The sequence below is a fragment of the Podarcis liolepis genome (genome assembly GCF_965112155.1).
Source record: "Podarcis liolepis genome assembly, chromosome: 8".
NCBI lineage: Eukaryota > Metazoa > Chordata > Lepidosauria > Squamata > Lacertidae > Podarcis > Podarcis liolepis.
In genome coordinates, this window is record NC_139560.1 from 58773499 (window position 1) to 58792852 (window position 19354).

Sequence of the window (19354 nt, forward strand, 5' to 3'; positions counted from 1 at the left end):
CAGCAACAGCAGCAATAGCAGCCACCCAGGTAAATGGGGGGAGCAGGATATGCCGAAAGTGGTACAGCGTCATCGCTCTGAGAGAAGACGAAATCGCTCCTTCCAAACAGCACGGCTCGAATCCTGCAGGAAGTAAAGAGCAGGAGTTCCCCCCCGCAACGCAATCCCACCCAGCCCCAAAATGGAGAGAGTTAAAATCATCGTTTAAAAAATAAAAATAAAAATCAAGCCACTAAAATAACACACAACTTTATTTCTGCCGTTTTGGATTTGGATATCTGCGCTGCTGAATATTACTGCCCAGGAGTGCAGAGTCACGAGAGCTCTCTTTCCCCAAACTGCAAAAAGCCGAGCATCGCGTGAGGAGACACATGATGCGCTGGCAGACGGATGCTGATGTGGCCAACTAGTTCAGGGAAACAAGAGCAACATCGGCAAATAATCGTCTTGAGCCAACAAACGCTGCTCTCAGGTAGCCGCGGTGCAGTTTCCTTTCGGAAAATACAATCTGTGTACATACGCTTCTGCACACAGTATCGTGTCTGCGCCTATGTGCGTGCATGCTACTGTGAAGAGATGCCGAGGATGCTGTTCCACAGACACTAGCTGGATGGCAGCAATATTACTTCTTGGCTGTGTTATTCCAAGCTGATTCCACTTAAGTGAATTCCTGAAAAGCATGCTCCATGTCTCTGTAGCCTGGACTGGCGGGGGGAGGGGGACAGATCCCCAATGGCTTTATCTCTCCCAGCAATCTCTATTTGAAACTGCATCCTGAATAATTTATTTCTGGCAAATAATATGTTCACCTAGGATGTTCCCTTTCCCCTGTTACCGTCACATGCCGGATTCATTATGCAGGTAAAGCGTGTCCTGCTGCAGTCAGGGAAAGAGAAGGCGCGTTAATCATTTCCCCCAAGTGCTGGGTTTACCAGAGACACAAACAATCTGGGCCAAAATGCTTCTGCTTTATTGTGCATAAAGTAGGTTTTGCTCACATGTGACTGCCAAACAGCAAATATGTTTGCTGGTGTTATACGGTGTGTGGGTGTGGGTGTGTATCTGCAGAAATATGAGAGCACACACGGTTGAGAGGGAAAGAACAACAGAGTGTGCATATTTGTGTGTGTGTGTGATAGTTATAAATATAATTTTGAAGGCAAAACAGGAAGAAAATCACCCTTACAGTTTTGTTCCTGCATGCATGGCATGTCACTGTATTTCCTTAATTAATGCAGTTAATAAACACTGTACGTTCCTTAAACGGCCAGTTAAACCCCTGAGAATTCTCTCTATGGCTTGCTCTCAAGTCTCCAATAGGTTAATGGTCCCCCTCTGTGTTCCCTCTTGCCTGCAGATGTCTGGTAATGAGGGAATAGTCAGCTGGCCAAAAAGGGGTGGGGAGACCTGTAGGCATCACTATCATCAGACAAACCGTTAACAATTCTGAGGCTTGTGTTGCTCCAATATTGGTGCAAAATGACAGAATAGGAGGCGACATGTCTTCCATTCCCTTTGTTTGCTTATCTGTGGCAATGCCCTTCTATATTTCCCTGGAATCTAACTGGAAGCTGTGTTTGGATGAGGCAATGGATTCCTAACGTGGGTAGTTGCATTGTACAGTAGCCTGGTGCAAGTTCTGGCATTTGTATGATGTCAGTCAAACGTAGATCAACATATTAGCAACGTACACGTCACTTGGGATAAGGAAAAGAGGTGAGCAAAGCACAGAGAAAACCATTCCAGTAAAAAGCAGATGGAAAACGTGGTGGGGAGGAAAGCAGCCCCAAACAGCAAATGCTTCTTTTCATTGGTTCGTTGGTGAAAGAGGATGCTCACTGGTCCAGTCCTGGGAGGCCCAAAGGACCACTCAGCAGATACAAGGATGATCCAAATGCAAAACCAGTTTGCATACCACAGGCTATAGCCTTGGACACAGGGAAAAGAAGAAAAGGGTTCCAAAAGTTGATTTGCTATGGAGATCTCACACATTGCATACTGTTGATATAAATTGCACACCTAGGCACAGAAAAAATATATGCTGTAATACGCAAAGAGGCATAGAGAACACTGGCTTGTCTAATGCTGGTGCTTTTTATGGTTTGAAGTGGCACTGGGAATCATGGCTTTGGCAATTTTGATACATCAGCTCAGTCTGTCTTAAGAAATCAGTGTTGTTTTATTTATTAAGTTGCAGGTTGTCTTGCTCTATTTATTTATTTTTAATTGCACCCATACCGAATTTCAGTAATCTGTAAATGCATTTAAATGTAATTGATCAACCAGTTGAAAGGTGATCAACTTTCACAGAGTATCAGATAAGTGTCAGTGTACATCCCAACACTCTTAACATTCCAATTTTTACATGCCTGTTAAATCAACACCTGTAATCTATATAATCGCTATCTCTATATGTGAAATCAGAACCAGCTTTGGAGACTCTCTTGCATCATCAACTTTTGCATGAGTAAGGTAACAAATTCCAGCACCACAGCAAAGTAGAAATTCAGAGAAGCAATGGCTATTCCCAATTATTTCCCAAATCAAATAAACGAAACAAAGGGACAAGGAGGTAAAAAACAGACTGCTATTTTAAAACATCAGTAGCCTTTGGCTAGTTGACTGAAATGAGTCCTCGATGGCTAAGCCAATGGCACTATTAAAAAAAGATGTGATGGAATGCTCATGAACACTCCAAATGCTCAGAAGTTTTTAAAAGACATCTCAGCATACAAGGCCTAAGGAGAGACGGGACTGGGTGCCAATGGTGAGAATTGGTACAAGCAGAGAAGGGTTTAGGCGGCACTATTAAAGTATTGGTCAACTGTCATGACTTTACGAGAAAAAACATCTCTCTCAACAAACTTACAGGAACTGTGCGGGAAATAATATTTTTGAACAGGCTGTGAACTTTGATATATTGACTTCAGAAAAAAAATAAATCTGAAGCATGTCACTAAGCCTGTCCTGATGGGAAAGAGTAGAGTCACTATTCAGCTCACGCTCCCTTGAAAAGTTCATGAAGCTCAGCACATCTAGCCCTTTCCAGTGAACCGTCTCCTTTCCCTGTAGACTCTAGAGAGAAGTCTGTGGTTACTTGAGGTTTTAACCCCAAACCAGACAGAACTCTTTATTTTTCACTCAACATGAAACCTCAAAGTGAAACCTAGGGGTGCGAAGCCTGTGGATTGAAACCAAAACAAACATTTGTCAACTCTTACATAAATAGAAACCCAAGAGTTGCACATAGCTCCAGCAATGACCCCAAGTTGGATGTTGGCCAATAAAGCAAAACAAACATCCCTAACTTTGGTGTGACTTGCCAAGGGCTATTTAGTGGCTTTAGGCTCATCTGAATGCCATCCCTTTGGTTGCACATCTCTTTGATTGCATAGTTTATTCCCCCTGCTTCTTTATCAATACACTTGCATCAGCAAAGGCCTCTCAACACAAGTTTGCTCAGGGTTGGATTCCAGAAATATGCACACCATCACAATTCCAAGGTCAAAGGAACAACAGTTCTCATGAGCCTCTGCAATGGATTACAAAATATGGTACACAGATCAAAGTACTGACACTAAACTTGTCTCTGTGATGGCGCCTGGACCAAGCCATTTCCTATCCTTCTTTTAGTGCTAGCGCTTCACAGTGCTCTTGTGCACCACAGCTATGAACCACAGCTATTGGAAGCAAACCTTTCCCCCGGTTTGCTCATTTTCTATGTGAAGTGAGAATCTATTGCCAGTGCCATTTTTCTAGAAAAAGAGGTGATGGAACTCACCATGAATGTCTCCCTTGTTCTCTTATAATGGCAATAGCGCCCACCTGAGAGGTGCTAGAACTGAGTTCTGGTGACGACCAGCTGGGGAAGCTCTGTCTATTGCTATATTTTGGGTATGGTGGAACTCTCAACCATGTGACCCCCCTGCAATCTGAACCGGTACAGTCCAAATAGGATCATCGCCCGTCTTCATGACAACAGGGCTTAACTGAGAATTTTTAGAACATATTTAAGATTCAGGGTGGGCTATTCGGTGCTGTTCATATGAATTTTGAATGAAAACCTGCTATTATGTTACCTACTTGCTTTTTAAACTGACATGCTCTGTGTATAATATATAGCTACAGTAAGAATCATAATAGAGAGTTGACACAATCATGCAACGTTTGCGTGTGTGTGTGTGTGTGTGTGTGTGTGTGTGTGTGTGATGAATTTGCACACAGCAAAAGTATTATCTATGATCAGTAAACAGTCCCTTCATAAAAGGTCAATTTTTTTCGGTTTTTTAATTTGTATACCACTCTGTACCTGTAGATCTTAGCGCAGTTCACAACATAAAACTACAATACTCTCCATTTGGTAACTTGTAGTATTACAAAGTATGCAGCCTTGGGTGCAATAATCTTACCTGTGTCATAAGAGGAAGAGCTGATATCAAGACAACAATGGAGAACAATCTTTGGACAAGAAAGCAAGCTAAGCTGTGTACTGCAAGCTTTTCAAAATATGAGCTCTGGAAGTGAATATTCTCTGTGCTTGTCATGCCAGGGAGGCAAGTTTAAACATGACAGGCATAACGGGACAGGAACAACATAGGGCAGGAACGGGGTACCACTGACCCACAGGCCGGATTAGGTCCAGTAAGTTCCCTAATTTGGCTTTTGAGACCGTTTCCCCCCAAACCATGACCAGTTGTCCCACACCTGACATAATATGTGTTGGCAGGTGAGGAGCAGATGAAGATGTGGCTGTAAAGCAGTCACTGGCAGATTAACGCGCACTGCTGGTTGCTCCTCACTGACAGCATTGCTCAGCTGACAGGAAACCCTTGCAAGTGCAGTTTTTTGTTCAAACCATGCCTGCAAAGTGACAAGCTTCCTCTGCAGGTTGGCCCTGCAGCTTTGCCCATTTGCGGAGGGAAAACTGTCCATTTGCTGGTGTGGTTTTAATCCAAACTGGCATTGATCAGCTGATCAGGACCCACTCACTTGCCTAGCTAACTGAAAAGGGCTCCCCAGTTCACCTTAGGTGTATTTCTCAACGTAAGCTTAAAGGCTCCCCAAACAATCAAGAGTTACCAGCCATATCCTGAAACAAAGGTATATATAGGTTGTATAGTACAAACCTGAAAGAAAGTTGTGGTGAAGAGGCCTCATAGGATACAGGTCTGAGCTTCACTGTGTGATGCGCCGTCTCTAGTTGCTTGCTGAGTTCTGACTTCTCCTGTAGGAAAATGTACAAACAAGAATTATATAGCCAAATGACTTGATGTTAGATGCACCGACTTTGCAGCTGAACCAGGTCATAGCCTAATGAAGTGTTAATATTTCATCTTGGGCAACAGTCCAATTTTCCTTTGTTAGTTTAGGACTGGGTCCTTATATGGAATACGCTGCACAGGTTCAAATGCAAGAGCAATGTTTTTTCACACCTGCCAGACGCTTCACCTTAGACTTTGGGAGTACGGTCAGGAAGTCAGCTTTTCCACCCTTGTTACTGTAAACAAAGAGTGCTTGGCAGACATCCAAGTGTTACAAGTGGGAATGGTCTGAGCAGTAATAAACAAGAGCTGAATCCAGAAATAAAAGAAAGGCTAAACATTCAGATGACCATAAGCCAAAAATAAAAAATAAAAATCAATTTATTTGCAGCAAAAGCCACTTATTTTTGTGAGTTAAACATGTGAAAATTATAAACGTTTTAGAAAGGATGCAGTAGTTGGTTTAGGAACACCCCATGGCTGTAGCATTATTGAAGCTAACCAAGTATGAACTTGGCCCTGGATATGAAATCACTGGAAACTCCATATAAGTGTAGTATTCTTTAAAAGCAAAACAACAACAACTTTGGGGCAGGATCCATGGATCCTATTGAACTGATCAATACATTATTGCTGGATAACCGAACTCTGAAAAAGAACTGAAATGGAAGCAGCAGTTACGAGTGTGGGCCTTCCTTTTACTTCTGCAACCATGGCTAAGATGTAAGATGCCTGTCCCTACAATTTTTACTGCTACTTCATGAGCCTTAGGTCCAGTGGTCTTAAAATAGCAGATGGAGTAATAAAACTCTGTTTTCAGCTGTAACACTTCAAGCAGCTGGTGAAAGCTCACCTGGCTGAATGTTCCTCAATTCAAACACATCCCCGCCTGCAATTTAAACAGGCAAAGCTTAGGGATGGGTGGGTCCATCCTGCTAATCAGCCAAGTGTCCATCTTATTAAGCTGGGGTAAAATGGTTGTCATCCATCTGTCTCAGGAGACAATGGAAGAGTGCGCCTTCAGGGGTGAAGTCAAACTGTTGGAGAGTTACATGCCACAAATACACACACAGGCAAACAGGCAGCTATGTCTGGGTAGAAGAAGAGATGTGGAAGGCAATTACCATGGCTGGGCCAAGGAATCAAGACAACAATGACACAGAGCTTAATTCTGGATGTAGGGAATGTATAGATAGGGGAGGTTCACAGATGCTCTTCATATGCCTTTGCCTTACTATGTATGTTGGAATTTTTACCAGTTCCATGAAGAGACCTCTGTATAGTGCTGCACATTGAACCCTACTTCATATCTACATTTTATATGACATTTACAAGGACACCACTGCACACTCATTAGCAGAGACTGGCCACACAAGATTCATATAACTATCCCATCAGTTTGGGAAGGGGACTCAAAAGGCCCTTAAAAGGCAGCGTACAATGTTCATTATAAATTTGGGATTGCCCAGAGGATTGCCCATAGCAAAAGCAGAAGCTTATAACTAGTCAGAAGTGAATTCGGACTGATGCACCAGAGGCACCATTATCAGTCCCAGTGCGAGAGCAGAACGAGGCCCTCTCACACAAAGGCAGGGTGGAGGACCTTTGGACCTTTACATGTAGTTGGATTACAATTCCCATCATCCCTGACCATTGACCATGTTGGTTGTGCCTGATGTGAGTTGGAGTCCAACAACACCTGCAGGACAACCCTGAACTATAAGAACAAACTGTGTTCAAAGCTTCCTGAGTACAGTGAAGAAAACCTAGCCCAATGAGAGAGACTAGGGATGTGAGACAAAGAATTCTAAGATTCATCACCAATTACAACTCCCAGGATTCATGCTAGTTTGAATTTGGAGTGAATAAGTCTTGGTATAATTGTATTTATTTCATTCCTTCTGCCAACAGCTCAGCAGATTTTTTCCCTGTTGGCATATAATAAAAGTGAAATAGCAGTAGCTGTTGGTAAAATACTCTGACGTGGCAATGATTCTGGCATCCTACAACCATCCAAATGTTTAATCAGTTCAGTATTAACACAGAGGCATCTTAATAGAACAAATCTCATAAATAAGTTGGTCAGAATTTATCATAGCTTTGTATTTTTTTTAAAAAAATATACACCCTGACAATGAACAGTTGAGGAAGGCTTTAAAATCCCAATAGGATGCAGGAACACAAATTAAATGACACATCTGCCAATAATCATCCAATTCTTAACAAAAAACGCAATTGTAGTCAGGGGAGTCCAACAAAAGGCAAGCAGTTTCTGCTTGCAAGACAAAGAAAATAAGAACACAACAACTGTATAAAAGAGATGAAACTCTTCCACAGTTGTATATGATTTCTGCTTGCATAACAATGGCTCTTTGTATGCCTGCAAATAGGCTTCCTTTTAATGAATGTATAACTGTGGCAGTTTTGAAGTATAAAACTTCTGTTTAATTCCACATCTGATCCTTTTCATGACAGTTGGCCAAGACTGCAAAAATAATTACTGAAAATACTGCACACGCTGGACCACACAGATGTCTGCTATAATAACTGGATTGTAATTTATTTCTAGCAGGCAAGTGGTGTGAGGGCCTGTTCACACATGTACAAAAGTGGGCAAAAGTAGAACGCAGCCTGGAGAGCAAGGTCAAAGGGATTAGACTTGAAGTCTAAATGGTGGATACGCATATAAAGTCCAATGAACTCAGGACAACATTTTCACTCATTAGGGCAAGGCCTGCATGTTATCTGGTCTATATAAATCAGGTTCCTGGATGGTGCATATATAAAAGGAGAAGACTGTAACAGCACGTTAGCAATTACCTGTCAAGGACTGGCTGGATGAGGAAGAGTGGTGGGCACCACCTACCTAAGAACTGCCCAGGGATGACACAGAGGAAAAAGACTTAGACCCAGGACAGCGGTGGTGGGACACAGAGGACCAGTCTGCAACAGGCCAGATAGGCCCAGATGAGGAGTCCTTCCTCACCACAGTTTACAGCTGCTTGGAGGAGTTCAGATTGAGGGGGCTAGAGAGGGAAGGAGGAGCGAGATGCCAGATCCAGCAACAACTTCAACTAAGAGAGACTAGCCTAGATGAACTCTGTTGTGTTTTTACTTTTTGAATAAAAGCTTATTGCACTTCACATCTCGAGTCATTTCCTGACCTGTGGAGGACCCAGCATTCCTGACAGCCCCTTGACATTACCTGGTTTTGGGCTTCACTTTAGTTGGCAGGCTCTTCCCTCTGGGCTTGGAGAGGAAGGAATTGGCTTCAGATAAAGGGCCAGATAAATATAGGGGTGGATAAAGAGATCCCTTGCGGGCACTTTAATGGAAAACCCCAGTATGTCAACGTAATGCCACTCAGTCCAACTCCATAATCTAGGGCAACTATCTAGGGCAAATGGGAGACAGGAGTTCAATAACTAGAAGGTACAACATGGTCTAGGTTAGCAGTGGCTCTTCGGGGTTTTAGATGAGGGATGTCTTTCCCATCCCTATCTGGAAATATCAGAGATGGAACCTGGGCCCTTCTGCTCCATCTAATCTGAATTAATTTTCAGGTGGGCTCTGGCTGCACAATAGGTTCTGATTGTGTTATTTGGATCTACATTACACTCAGTAAAACCACACGGTATTTTCTGAGCAGTTCCTTGAAATCTGTATCAAGTGAATTCCAGTAGTTCTTGTGGGTGGGGGAAACTCTAATGGTATTCTTGGTATAACTTAAAATGAAAACCCTATCTTAATTAGTAACATGCTGTAAGAATGCTTTAGAAAACCTTAAAGGCTTAACCTGAAGAAGCCTTTGGACTTCTACATTTTTAATAATAATAAAAAATCATTCTCTTGTATTACACATGAACTTGCATGAATTTGTCAAAAATAACAAAAGGAAATAATCATATTGTGAAAGAATGGGCAGAACTTTCTTCAGTCAAACAATTGATTATTCAATTCCTAAATTCAGCATTTAAATTGGGAATGGGTGGGTGGGGGAACTGAACTAGAGAAAAATATATATGCATATTTATTGGCTTGCTCCCCATATTGAGCTTAAGAAAAAGAATAAAATTAATTCGGGGAGGGGGTGATAAAAAGCTAGCACAGATAGCAGGAAAGCTTCAAAACCTCAGCCATTTAGACACAATTGTGATATGGCTTGAGAAGCCTAGTACAAACGACCTTGTTTCATGAGTGAAACTTGGGCTTGGCTTTCTCCTCCTCTTTCACTTGTATGCTCAGATTTTATTAGTTAATGTTCTGTTTAGTGCAAACAACACCACACTATGGTTTCCATACAAGCCCATGGGTGGTCTTCAACTATGTTCTTCTTTGAGTAGACCCACTGGAATTAATGACTGGTTGCCAATATGCTTGTCCAGCTCAATGTTGATTGAAATGCAGAATTCTGAATTCAGGTAGTCAATGTAAGTAAGTAAGTAAGTAAGTAAGTAAGTAAGTAAGTAAGTAATTTTTTTATTTATACCCCGCCCTCCCCGGCCAAGACCAGGCTCAGGGCAGCTAACATCAAATATCAAATACATTAAAAAACAATCAAACAACTGATTAAAATACATCTTAAAAATTAGAATCAGGATAAAATTAAATGACTGCCCACAAATTACAGCCATAGGGGTCAGGAACCTCAAGCATTGATCAGGGCCAGCTATCCATGTTGGTCCCACATGAGCCGATAAAAGGGCCAAAGAGGTAACCCATAGAGGGGGGTCAATGGCAAGATGGAGAGAAGTTGAAGAAATAATCAACCAGCAAATGAGTTTGCCATCTTCTGTGCTTGAAGGACACTCCTATCTGTTCAGTGGTGACTTGCTTCCCATATTACTGCAATACTGTTACAAGAGAAGCTGGAAAAGTTCTGTGCTCTACTATCTAAATTGGACAGGCACAAGACTTCTCTTTGGGCTAGACCTATATATGTAAGTTGGGGGCTTAGCTTTGGGGGTAGGAAGACCACGTCCCTAGCATCTATGACTAGACAGAAGTGCTAGGCTGGCACATTACTACATTGTACTGCAAAATACACCATCATTTGTGACTTGAGGCAAACTGCTTCTACAAAACAAACATTTGTCTTCAGCTGCTTCTACAGAACAAACAATTGCTCTCAGTTTGAGGCAAGCAAACTCTATGATGAAGGACAATGCAGTGCGACCTGCATTTAAACTGTTCATAGACAGAGTCTGGTCTATTTTATACATAGGGATTCATAACACAATCAGATGTATCTCATACAATGAAGAGCTTTCATGGGTGGTCTACTCATACGAAATACTGCTTTGGCATTTCAACTTGTTCGATGCCAGAAGTTCTCCAGAAAGTAGTCAGGATAAAAGTTTTAGAAAGTAATAAATATCGCTGTGTTTCCTGATAAATGCATTTAGGAAACTAAAAACAGAAATAGGTGTGGGACAACTGCATATGTGTGTGTACCAACATGCTGCAGCTTACTTAAACACAAACCTCAAGTTTTTAAAACTAATGATCTGAGTTCATTTTGTGCCCCTGGGCCTGCCAGCACAATCCAGAGGACTGAGTTTTGAAAATCAACCTGGGAAACTCAATTTCAGTTCCTAGCTCGGCAATTGAATGGGCTCCCTGGGAAGCTTTGGGCAAGTCACTACCTTGCAAACTCAGCTCCCCATCCATAAAAACAGAAATAATAATGTTCTTTTTCATCAGGCTGCTGTGAGGAAGGAGCAGATAAGGGCTGTAAATTATTTGGCATGCCAAGGAAGTGCTTCATAAATGACTAATAATAGCCATGTAATCCTATGTAAATATCATGACTGCTTATCTAAATGTTTGCTTATCTGAATGTTTTGGAAGTTCTTGAGACTGCTGGCCAGTACATATTAAATTTTGGTGACTGTATATATATAATTAAATTTCAATGCTAGAATTTACACTGGCTTTCTATAAAAGCTGGCGACAACTAGAGAGAGCAGAGTCAGTAAAGATACCCTCAACAGACAGATGCATAGTCCTGTCTTGTCTCCATCAAACCACTTACAGCTTTGGTGTCTCAAGAGGCCTGAGATGAAAGGAATGGCACTCTGGAAAAGAAGTTCCCTTAGAGTTGCCTTACAGCTGTGAATTCCTTGCCCAAACAGTATCAGGGCTTGAGTCAACAATGGTTTATGAAAGATATCAAGCTGGGATTCAGCTTAGTGTGCCATAACTCAATTCTGGACAAAGGAAGGAATTGCAGAGAGACAAGCTATAAGCGACAGATAAGACACTGTGCAATCAAATAGGCCATTGTGTCAGCGACCCCTATGAAAGCCACCACATCAGCTTTGCTTGCTGTTCTAAGCAGCTAGGAGATCTGTTCCAGCTGACTCCCAGCTGCTCCACTGTTGGGATCACACATGAGCAGAGTGCTGCCGTGCTTGGATCCTCTGTGCTATTTGCATCTGGTTGGCTACTGTGAGAACAGAATGATGGCTGAGAGATGGGCCTTTGGACTGATCCTGCCCCAGGACTCTTCTTACGTTAGTATGGCTACAGGCTGTCTTTTGCACTGCTCCAACCTTGTTTTAGAGGAGAAGGGAGTGATACAAAAATAACCCTGATAAATCTTATTTGATCCGGTCTCAAACAGTGGCCACCCAGGTGATTCCAAAAAGCATGCACCATATTTTTTACTCTATAAGACTGACTTTTTCCCTCCTAAAAAGTAAGGGGAAATGTGTGTGCGTCTTATGGAGTGAATGCAGCGATCCCTCTTGTTGTTCTGGTTTCTGAGATTCAGATTTTATTTTTTTCTTGTTTTCCTCCTTCAAAAACTAGGTGCGTCTTGTGGTCTGGTGCGTCTTATAGAGCGAACAATACGGTAAGTACAGTGTGAAGGCCAGAATCTGGTATTCAGAGATATACTGCCTCCTTTTAGTTTTCATAACTAATAGCCACTGAAAGGCTTTCTCTCTATCTTCTGTTAGCAAATTTCGTAACAGTTTTGAGTTCTGCAGAGAAGGAACAAGATGTAACACTGGGGAGAGAGGGGACTTCCTACTTGCTTCAAAACATGCATCATTTTATAAATGTCTACTGTGTCATTTATAACTGTGTCAACTTGTTTCTAATCTAAAAAGGTCCAAATGTTTTCACCTTTCCTTTCAAGGCAGTGTGCCAACACCCTAGATCAGTGTTGATGCTTTTTCTTTTAGGCTGACCACATTAGTTGTAGCAGCTTCACAAAATGAGCTGTAGGTAACTCATCCACCTTTACAGCTTGGGTTTCAATCAGCAGCTTTGGTGAATGCATCACATTCCTTGAATCTAACACAAATGTGGCCTGCCCATTTCAGTTTATCCGTTTCTCATTTTTTCAATATTAAACTCAGTTCTCCACATTTCAGTATCAGTCTACATTAAAAAAAAAACTTCATGAAAATGAATCAACACTTTACTACATATGCTCAGTTTTTTTATTCAATTTTGCATAATACCAATGGTTATGTAAGCATTTTCTCATGATACAATACATTTTTGTAACACATGGATTTTCATGCATATCATATGCATTTTTGTATACCTTAATTGGCCGGAGAACTGCATTGAAAGATTTGGAGAAGTGCGAATTTTGAAGGGTGGTTATGTTTTCCTTTTTCAGATTGTTTTAGGAAGTGTAAATTAGGTTCACCTTTAAATGTGAACAACACCACATTTCTCCCCAATCCCTACTGCCTTCTCTCTAACCTCTGTTCCAAGAAGTCCCAATGTTTATGGTACTTTAAGCTCTGGACGTCCAGGTCAAATTAGTTCACTTGTTACAGTCATGTTTTGCCCTGGGCTAATCTGATTGAGGCAGTGTGAGTGTGTGTGTGCAGAAGGAAGAGATCTGCTTGACTACCACAGTTTACAACCAAAGCATGGTCAGGAAACTTATTCCAGCTGAGAATTGACTCCTGATCTCCACACACACACACACACACACACACACACAAGCGTCTCTCTGTGTGTAGAACATAGACCAACTAAGCTTGTATATCTCGTGAAACTTGTGCCTACAAAATACTATAAATGTAATTTCTCTCTATCTATATATATATTTCCCTTTAATAACACAGTTTCCATATGAAAAGTTGATTTGCCACAGAGGTAAAAACAAAAAGAATTTCATGTAGTGATTATCTGGGCAGTAAAAATCCCAATGAATATGCTTCAAAGGATTGCAACTAGCTACATGTAATGTGTTTAAACAGGGAATTTTCAGAACATCTCATTCATTTAAGTCCAGACAAGCCATGTAAGTTCCACAGTGGTTTGACCTATTCAAGAGCAGCAATTTCTGTTTACTGCAATATTGTGAAAGACAGACACTAAATGAAAATCATCAGTTATCTGCAAGTGCCTGCCTAATGTTTCTGCTTATTCTAATGTACTAGAAGCACTATCAAGATAACCTCTGATGTGATCCCAGGCAGTCTTCAGCTGGCCCTAATAAATCCATTCCTCGCTCACTGTGGAAGTCACTGACTTCTTTGAGCAAAGATAATGAAGGTTATTGGGATTCTACCACTGGATACAGAATCATTAAAGAAAGATAGTCCACAATTTATGGCCCTAGTCTGTGGACAGCAGGGCATTATTTTAACAATAAAATTGCAATCTGCAAGGGAAGTGGCCAAACTGAAGGAGCCACATAAAGACTTATAATTAGTATCAATCACTGTGACACTACTCTAGACATCTTTATTGCTTTAAACACACTAATCAAATACTTCGGCATTCAGATAGAAAGATTGATAGGCAGATCGACACGGAGAACATCCCCACAGAGAGCAATTTTAAATTATCAGTTGAAAAAGGTAACACAAAAGACAAAATACATTTAAATGGAGATGCAATGCAATGACTGAACACATTGCAAACTTAGCTAGCCATATATTTCTGCTATCATCCGTAACTTATATTTAAGAAGTAAAATGTTCTGCTGGTCTCTCTCAGAACGCTGTACAACTTGCATAAATTTAAAGGCAGTGTGGTGCAGAGTGTGAGACCACAGAGCCCTGGGTTCAAATATCTGTCCAGTCAAAAGGCCCATTGAGTGACCAAAGTCTGTTCACTACTTCTCAACTTAACCTTGCATGTTCTTGTGAGGATGAACTGAAGAATCCCTTTAATGCAACCTTTGGTCCCTGGAGCAAAAGCAGGATCCAAACAAAACAGAATCACCCTATCAGGAATTTATCTAACTGCCATTGTGACGTGCTAGAGTATCCAGTGGCATCCATATTCAATTTCACACAGCACATATGCTAAAATACACTGTTGTTACTGCTGCTCATATAAATAGTTTAGCATTCATGATCAAGAAATTCTGCAGCATCTCAACCACCCTTTAGGCCCAGATGGAGGGCCTTTGAAAGAAGAAAGGTTCCCACGTCACAGTCAAACAACAGTATCTTCAAACCAGAATTACACACTTGCCTTCACAAGTACTTATATGAAAACATGTTTTGAATGCCACTGAATCAGAATGACAATGCTAATTAAAAGAGCTTATTGGGGTTTCAACACACACTCCAAAGCAATAGTTCTAAAATATGAGATGCTGAAGGAGCCATGACCCTCTGACAGCTGAATCCCAAACTCTTCTCCACTTCCGCAAGTTATGTTTATACAGTGGTGCCTCGCAAGATGAAAATAATTCGTTCCGCGAGTCTTTTCGTCTTGCGATGTGTTTCGTCTTGCGAAGCATGGTCCGTCGCAACTGCGCCTCTTCAAGCGGCTTTAAGAAAAAAGCGCAAGACGTTTTCGTCTTGCGAAGCAAGCCCATAGGGAAATTCGTCTAGCGAAGCAACGCAAAACCAAAAAACCCTTTCGTCTAGCGAGTTTTTCGTCTTGCGAGGCATTCGTCTTGCGGGGCACCACTGTATTGGTTTAGACAGGAGATACATATTCCACCCTATTTACAGAGTCTCAAAACTGCACAAAACCAAATCATCCATCTAAAACTGTATGGCATGCTAATTGTATAAAGACTACACAATTTAAACAAAGTCATCATCCACAGCCACAAAATGTTTCCCAAGCTAGGGGTGACTGGACATTGCCTTTGGGAAATGCTCAGGTTCAGGCTTTGGCAGAACTTCTGAGGAGAAGATGTGACATGTCACACAGATGAGTAAGCAGTTTTTCATGCAGATCATGACAAGACAGTCAGCTTTCAGCAGGGGTGCATGCCAGCTTGTGGAATGCCAAGACCCAGGAAACCTGGCTGTTAGTTGGTGGTAGGGATGGGGGACAATTTTAAAAATGTGAATCTATCTAATTTGCAGCCCCTGAAAAGGTATTTGAACTGAAACAGAGTTATCCTTTAAAATTTGCACGTCGTCAATTTTGGAAAAGCAGTTCTCCAATCAAACTAATGCATATATTAGGGGGAAGGGTGTTTTAAAATGCATTATATTGAGGAAATTGCTTGCAAATATGGGTATATTAGGGCAAATAAAACAGATAAAAGATAGTGTGCTCCTCAGTCTTTTATTCTTGTAAGATTATTTGTCAAATGTGGCATAAAAACAAATATTTTTCAAATATTTTAAGTGAGTTAATAGTTCATCAACGCGCACTCTCCTTCTGTAGTCAAACGGCTATATTAAAACTTTTCTAGTTATGCCTGAGAATGAATAAAACTGAAGATTTGAACAAGTCAGGAAAAGGGAGAACTCAAACATAATTAAAAAGAAAGAAAGAAGAGCCCCCGTTTTCATAATAAATGCTCTTGTTTTTAAACTAGCACCACACACTCAACCTGGATACTATTCAACTTTGCTCCTCTTCTGAGATAAGATCAGTGGTGCAACACGATAACTACGAATGCTTTGTATCCAGGACTAACTGTCCAACTTCAGGCTGCTTGAGGGTTTCATTGTCATCATTCTTTTCTTGCTGAAGTCAATACAGAGAACATGCTGTACAGTAGCCTCCCTAAAGACGATTGTGAAAGCTCCCATGAAATGCTTCCTGCAATGACCTTATCATCTAGTTGAAGACAAAAACAACGACCGACAGACACAGCAACTTTACTACAGATGAGTCAGGAACTGGCTCTGCAGAGTCAACGTTGCTCCGTCTCTGACAGAACAGATGACAGTAAACAAGGCTTGCACAAAAGGGAAAATGAACGACACACGTCAGAAGACAGTCACTTCCTGGTCTGAATACTCCCGTTTTTACCAAAACCCAACCTTCTGCCCTCCCACACCTCCAATAAAAAAGGAAGACAATAAAAGCAATAGTCAGTCCTCTGGATTTGATGAGCATCCTTTTATGAGAAGCTTGGGGTAGAGGATATGACTGTTCACAGAAACCCATCATCTTCTCTCTGGCTGTGTCCTGCCAAAGCAGATAAAGGGGCTACGTATATTGCAATAACATTTCTAATATGAGAAGACAGTGGGGGGAATGGTCATATTGTGCTTTTCTGTGGGCTGGGGGGGAACTATGTAGAAGTTAAGCACTGGATTCCATTCTATTTTGGTGTGTGGACGATGAAGCTTAAGGAAATATAAAGAAATGCAATGAAAGAAGTGGTTGTCAGTTTGGACACAGAGGCGCCTCTGTTCATGAAGCTGGGGCATAAGGGAAAAGAGGAGAGATTTAAGCTCTGCAAATCACAGGGCATACTCACACAAAAGCTCTGGCCCCATCTTGACTACATTCATCACCACTGCCAGACACTGGGAGCGAGAGTAAATGGCAAGCAAATTAAAGCAAGCATCCACCCTGGGAAGGAATGTGTTGTTGCTGCATCGCACTTGTATAAACAAGACACCTTGCACCAGGGGCCTCGTTACATATCATACACTTTGCATAGAACAAATGCTACTGATGAACATTTGCAAATGTCTGCAGTATACAGACACACCTGCAGGGCAGCCTGGAGTTAGCAGCCATTTCCACTCATATGTACACATAGCAGCAAACCTGTTCGCTGCCACATATTATATAAAGCAGCCCAAATGTGCGTCAAGATCCTTGTGCCAAGAAAGGACCAAAAAGATGACAGAAAGTTTAATAACTCATCCGAGTGCTGGCATAGAAGGTGCCAAAGTCCATAATAGAAGAATTCATAAAGAATTCAGTTCCCAACAGACTATGAGCCAAACTAGGGCTGCATTCACACAGTAGTTTATTCCATTTCCCTAAATGCTAATTTCTGCATTACTGTATAGCTGAACTTTCACATGATGTAAAAGTCCCTTTTGGGAAACGAATGGAATATAGTGCATGTTTAGTGCTCATTTCTGTGTTATTTGATTCCGGGGGGGGGGGGACCATTTGCAGTCCCTTAAACCTGGATAATCACAAAAGTGACAAAATTTGGGGGAGAATGCCAGCATACAGTTCTTTCCTGCTGTTTTCATTTGGGAACAGAAGCATTTGTCTCCAGAAAGCATGGGCGAGTAGTGACAGTGTCCAATGACGTTCATTGTTGTGTCCCTGCACACCCACTGGTGCGAATGAAATTTAACACTACATCCTGACATATCAGTTCAAAAGCCACAGTTTCATAACACAACAGATACTGTGGTATGAAAGGAATGTTAGGAAACAGGACAGAAGCACTAGCATTATAATAAGGAAATCTAATGCAATATTCTCCATGTCTGAATGAAGCCTTAATGTGGCATGACCCGTGCAACTATCTGAAGCCACTGCAAGCTTGAAAAGGCTTGGAAATTTTTTGAGGTGGGTGCTCCATTCACAGAAGACTTAAAGCATAATCCTATACATGCAGCTTCAGAAGAAAGTCCCACTATGCTCTGTGGTACTTAGTTCCAAGTAAGCGTGCTTAGGCTGCAACTTTAGAAATGCACTCCACATTGCTACTGTGCCTTCGATATCATTCACCCCTAGAACCACAAACTACAAGTAGAATGTGAACATAATACATTATTATAATGCGGTTTGTAACTAAAATTCTCTGAATCACAGAAGTGATTGATGATAAAAACGAGCCACCTTCTTTTCCTGAACCCTCGATTTTTCTTTCCCCTGTGCCACTGCCAACCAGCCCCCTTCTATGTACCATATTATAATGAATGCCATTGTTATTAGAGATGTGCAAAATTTATGTGACTGGAGCAAAGGCCATTTGCAATTGTCTGAGCCATGGAATTAATCATCAGCCAAGACTTTAAAATCACAGCTAAGAGACAGCAATCACAACCACCATGCATCATAATGACAAAATATGCAGATTGTCTTGGGAAAGAAAAGCACATACCCTCTTCCATCCTTGAGTTTTGGCACAGCAGGAAGCATGTTAATAAACATGCTTATCTCAATCAGTATTTTTCTCTCTTACGTTTCAGTACAGCAGAAACGTTAAAGGCAGCAATGTCACAAATTATGTTACACATAATGAAAAGTCTATTACAGGGGAGATAATAGCATGCTTCCTTGAAGAAGAGAAACAGAAGAGTCCCTCAAAAAGTCTGGAAATCAGCAGAAAAGTAAAAAAACAACCGGGAGTACAAGCTGTTGAAATAACAGCCGAACACAAGGAAGAGATCAGGAATAACTCCCTGCTTACCCTTATCCCAGCACTGAGAGGTTGGTTTTATGTGTACACATGGATAAAATCTATAACCCTGCCTTACCCACATAGGGCATGTCTTGCTATGGCTTTTCTAACAGCAACCACAGCTGGGAAAGAAAGCATTCTGCTGCAAAAACATACTCCCGGCTGAAAACACAGCTTCTTGAAGCCACTGTTTGTTGTCATTGATTTAAATTATGTTTCATTTATAATCCAATAAAAACTCTTCAAAGTTGCTTATAAAACATCCTAAATTACAAGGTATAAAATACACAGTTCTGGTATAGTGTCCTCTGAAGAGCTGTCGGGGTACGAAATGCACTGGACTTGAGACACAAACACACGTGTGTGTGTGTGTGTGTGTGTGTGTGTGACCCATCACCTCCTCTGTGCACTTGACACACCTGATGAAGTCAGCTGTTGCCCAAAGAGCTAACCAGTTGTAGGGTACCACATGATTTTGTTTTCGGATCTTCAATAAATAAATAAATTCAATGGCGTAAAACTGTCACATTCC

At 41.3% G+C, this 19354-nt stretch overlaps 1 long non-coding RNA gene across 5 annotated transcripts in view; it reads right to left on the reverse strand.

Annotated features, from left to right (window-relative positions):
• The window catches only part of LOC310714004, a 338331-nt gene that overhangs the window by 115119 nt on the left and 203858 nt on the right, over positions 1-19354 (reverse strand). For all 5 annotated transcript variants that reach the window (XR_014529498.1, XR_014529499.1, XR_014529500.1 and 2 more), the window contains exon 5: positions 5127-5224. This is a non-coding gene — a long non-coding RNA (uncharacterized lncRNA). The remainder of the gene's footprint in view (positions 1-5126; positions 5225-19354) is intronic.